The following is a 5,395-nucleotide window of genomic DNA, read 5'->3' as shown; positions in this document are numbered from 1 at the left end:
GAAGTCAAGAGTGAGAGATGACTTCCCGCCTCGAGAGAAGGAGACGCCACGTATAGGTAGAAGTCGATGTGCCTTGCAGATAGACACACCATTATATGAAAAGTGAACATTACGTCATCGGCAGGAAGTAGTTGACGTCCCTTGTTGAAAGAACCCGATGTCAACTGTAAAGAGAAGTTGTTGCTCCTGAGAGTTGTCAGAGTCACCAACAGGGAGAAGTCGATGTCACTTGTAGAAATAACTCGACGACACCTGCAACAGAAGTGGATGCCATCTGCCGCTAGAAGGCGATGCCACCTCTTAATACAGGGACTTTGCAACTGCAGAAAAGAATTTGCCATCCCATGCAATGGAAGATGAGTCGATGTTAGTGGTAAAGATCATGTCACCTGCTAAAAAGCACAAGTTTGCATTGAGAGAGAGAGAGAGAGAGAGAGACAGACAGACAGACAGACAGACAGACAGAGACAGAGAGAGAGAGAGAGAGAGAGAGAGTCGTCGTTAGTAAAATAAAAGATGTAAACAGTACCCAAATATACTGAAGTATGCGTCACCTCCAACACGAGATGCGATCTAACCTGATAAATAAAAATATATTACTAGGTGCTACCTCAACTGTTTTATAGACAAACAAGTTATTACCTGGTGGACATAACTAGATCCTATCCCAGCTGTGCCTAGACAGACCAGTTATTACCTGGTGGACATAACTAGATCCTATCCCAGCTGTGCCTAGACAGACCAGTTATTACCTGGTGGACATAACTAGATCCTATCTCAGCTGTGCCTAGACAGACCAGTTATTACCTGGTGGACATAACTAGATCCTATCCCAGCTGTGCCTAGACAGACCAGTTATTACCTGGTGGACATAACTAGATCCTATCCCAGCTGTGCCTAGACAGACCAGTTATTACCTGGTGGACATAACTAGATCCTTTCCCAGCTGTGCCTAAACAGACCAGTTATTACCTGGTGGACATAACTAGATCCTTTCCCAGCTGTGCCTAGACAGACCAGTTATTACCTGGTGGACATAACTAGATCCTATCTCAGCTGTGCCTAGACAGACCAGTTATTACCTGGTGGACATAACTAGATCCTATCTCAGCTGTGCCTAGACAGACCAGTTATTACCTGGTGGACATAACTAGATCCTATCTCAGCTGTGCCTAGACAGACCAGTTATTACCTAGTGGACATAACTAGATCCTATCTCAGCTGTGCCTAGACAGACCAGTTATTACCTGGTGGACATAACTAGATCCTATCTCAGCTGTGCCTAGACAGACCAGTTATTACCTGGTGGACATAACTAGATCCTATCTCAGCTGTGCCTAGACAAACCAGTTATTACCTGGTGGACATAACTAGATCCTATCTCAGCAGTGCCTAGACAGACTAGTTATTACACGGTGGACATAACTAGTTCCTATCTCAGCTGTGCCTAGACAGACTAGTTATTACCTGGTGGACATAACTAGATCCTATCTCAGCTGTGCCTAGACAGACCAGTTATTACCTGGTGGACATAACTAGATCCTATCTCAGCAGTGCCTAGACAGACTAGTTATTACGTGGTGGACATAACTAGATCCTATGTCATCCGTGCCTAGACAGACCAGTTATTACCTGGTGGACATAACTAGATCCTATCTCAGCAGTGCCTAGACAGACCAGTTATTACCTGGTGGACATAACTAGATCCTATCTCAGCTGTGCCTAGACAGAGCAGTTATTACCTGGTGGACATAACTAGATCCTATCTCAGCTGTGCCTAGACAGACCAGTTATTACCTGGTGGACATAACTAGATCCTATCTCAGCTGTGCCTAGACAGACCAGTTATTACCTGGTGGAAATAACTAGATCCTATCTCAGCTGTGCCTAGACAGACCAGTTATTACCTGGTGGACATAACTAGATCCTATCTCAGCTGTGCCTAGACAGACCAGTTATTACCTGGTGGACATAACTAGATCCTATCTCTTCTGTGCCTAGACAGACCAGTTATTACCTGGTGGACATAACTAGATCCTATCTCAGCTGTGCCTAGACAGACCAGTTATTACCTGGTGGACATAACTAGATCCTATCTCAGCTGTGCCTAGACAGACCAGTTATTACCTGGTGGACATAATTAGATCCTATCTCAGCTGTGCCTAGACAAACCAGTTATTACCTGGTGGACATAACTAGATCCTATTTCAGCTGTGCCTAGACAGACCAGTTATTACCTGGTGGACATAACTAGATCCTATCTCAGCTGTGCCTAGACAGACCAGTTATTACCTGGTGGACATAACTAGATCCTATCTCAGCTGTGCCTAGACAGACCAGTTATTACCTGGTGGACATAACTAGATCCTATCTCAGCTGTGCCTAGACAGACCAGTTATTACCTGGTGGACATAACTAGATCCTATCTCAGCTGTGCCTAGACAGACCAGTTATTACCTTGTGGACATAACTAGATCCTATCTCAGCTGTGCCTAGACAGACCAGTTATTACCTGGTGGACATAACTAGATCCTATCTCAGCTGTGCCTAGACAGACCAGTTATTACCTGGTGGACATAACTAGATCCTATCTCAGCTGTGCCTAGACAGACCAGTTATTACCTGGTGGACATAACTAGATCCTATCTCAGCTGTGCCTAGACAGACCAGTTATTACCTGGTGGACATAACTAGATCCTATCTCAGCTGTGCCTAGACAGACCAGTTATTACCTGGTGGACATAACTAGATCCTATCTCAGCTGTGCCTAAACAGACCAGTTATTACCTGGTGGACATAACTAGATCCTATCTCAGCTGTGCCTAGACAGACCAGTTATTACCTGGTGGACATAACTAGATCCTATCTCATCTGTGCCTAGACAGACCAGTTATTACCTGGTGGACATAACTAGATCCTATCTCAGCTGTGCCTAGACAGACCAGTTATTTCCTGGTGGACATAACTAGATCCTATCTCAGCTGTGCCTAGACAGACCAGTTATTACCTGGTGGACATAACTAGATCCTATCTCAGCTGTGCCTAGACAGACCAGTTATTACCTGGTGGACATAACTAGATCCTATCTCAGCTGTGCCTAGACAGACCAGTTATTACCTGGTGGACATAATTAGATCCTATCTCAGCTGTGCCTAGACAGACCAGTTATTACCTGGTGGACATAACTAGATCCTATCTCAGCTGTGCCTAGACAGACCAGTTATTACCTGGTGGACATAACTAGATCCTATCTCAGCTGTGCCTAGACAGACCAGTTATTACCTGGTGGACATAACTAGATCCTATCTCAGCTGTGCCTAGACAGACCAGTTATTACCTGGTGGACATAACTAAATCCTATCTCAGCTGTGCCTAGACAGAGCAGTTATTACCTGGTGGACATAACTAGAGCCTATCTCAGCTGTAAGAACTTGCCTGGGATTCTCAGGAAATTTTTCCTGACACTTGCCGTGACGTGTTTTTTCCTTTTTTTATTTCCCCGAGTTATCTTACCCCCGGGGATTTCATCCTTCTGGGGTGTTCTTGCCCCTGGGGTCTTCGTCCTTTAGAGGGCAGAGGAGGCAGCAGAGCAGGGGTAACATCACCGACTGCCTCTTCATGGAGGGAGATCGAGGGCAGTTTGTTGTGGCGGAGCAGCAGGAGGATTAATAAGCTATGATAACGGCTGCCTGGTGTTCTTGTGCAATTGCAACTGCAGGTAATCTGCATGCAGTTTTGCTGGCCTAGGTGGTACTATCCTCATCTGCTGCACATTGACGTGGATGTTTGTGTCGATCTGGGGCTGCCAGAAGGGCCGGTGACAGAGGCAGCTTCTGGCCCCTTACTCCCTCTTCTGATAGTACACTCCACTCTCTCCCCCTCCACCAAGGACCTTCCAACCTTCCTGAGGTTTGGCTTTTTGATGGCGGTGCGGTGGACAAAATGTCCTGCTGGTTGTCCATCCTCGTGATGAAGCCATAACCTGGCCTGAAGCTGTACCACTTGACCTTCCCCGAGGTGGTGGTGGATGGGGAAGGAGTTGTGGAGGGTGTGGAGGATCTGTAGGTGCCTGTGGTGGGCCTGGCAGGCTGGAAAGGACATGTTGCTCTGGCTGCTGCTCCACCCGAACTGCTCGTGGAAGCTTCGGCCAGGCCTTATATAGCTTTGGCAGACTAACTACCACCCGCCAGAAAATGGAACTAAACACCGCCCGGATACACATCAACTATGCACCTAAAAACCGCCCGAAAGTCATGAATCTCTGCCAAAAATCCAACAATGAAGAAAATGTGTCATGGAAAATACTGCTATGAATATGTTACCACTAAATTAACAGCAACAACAACAACAACAATTTAATAATAATAGTAATAATAATAATAATAATAATAATAATAATAATAATAATAATAATAATAATGATAATAAAAATAAAATTGATAAGTTTAAAATAAATGATAATAAAATTATCAATAAAAATAGTAATAATAATATTAATAATAATATTAAAAATAATATAAATAATTATAATAATAATAGTTATAATAACAACAATTATGTTAATTACAATAATTATAATAAGAGTAACAGTAATATTAATAATAAGAAAATAATAATAAAATTAATTATAATCATAATCATAATAATAATGATAATAATAATAATCATCATCATAATAATAATAAGATTATTATTATTAATACTAATATTAATATTATTATTATTATTATTAATGATAAATAATAATAATAATAATAATAATAATAATAATAATAATAATAATAATAACAGTAATATATAATAATAAAATAATAAGGGTAATGATAATAATAATAATAATAATAATAATAATAATAATAATAATAATAATAATAAAAATAGTAATATATTAATAGCAACAATAATGATATTAATAATAATAACAATAATAATAATAAAAATATTAATTATAATAATAGAATACAATAATAATAATTATAATGATAATAATAATAATAATTATAATGATAATAATGATATTAATAGTAATAATAATAAAATTAATAACAATTATAATAATGATATTATAATAATAATAAAAAAAAATAATAATAATAATGATAATATTAATAATAATAATAATTATCATCATGATAATAATAATAAAAAAATGATAATAATAATGACAATCATGATAATAATAATAATAAAAAAATAGTAAAATAATAATAATAATAATAATAATAATAATAATAAAAAATAATAATAAATATAAACAACAATAATAATACTAGTAATGATAAGTAATAATTATAATAATAATGATAATAATAATAATAATAATAATTGTAATAAAAATAATTATTATTATATTAATGATAATAATAATAATAATAATAATAATTATAATAATAAT

Source organism: Coenobita brevimanus, chromosome 109 (genome assembly GCF_032717465.1).
Source record: "Coenobita brevimanus isolate Jiangsu-jjx chromosome 109, ASM3271746v2, whole genome shotgun sequence".
NCBI lineage: Eukaryota > Metazoa > Arthropoda > Malacostraca > Decapoda > Coenobitidae > Coenobita > Coenobita brevimanus.
This window is presented reverse-complemented; position numbering follows the sequence as displayed.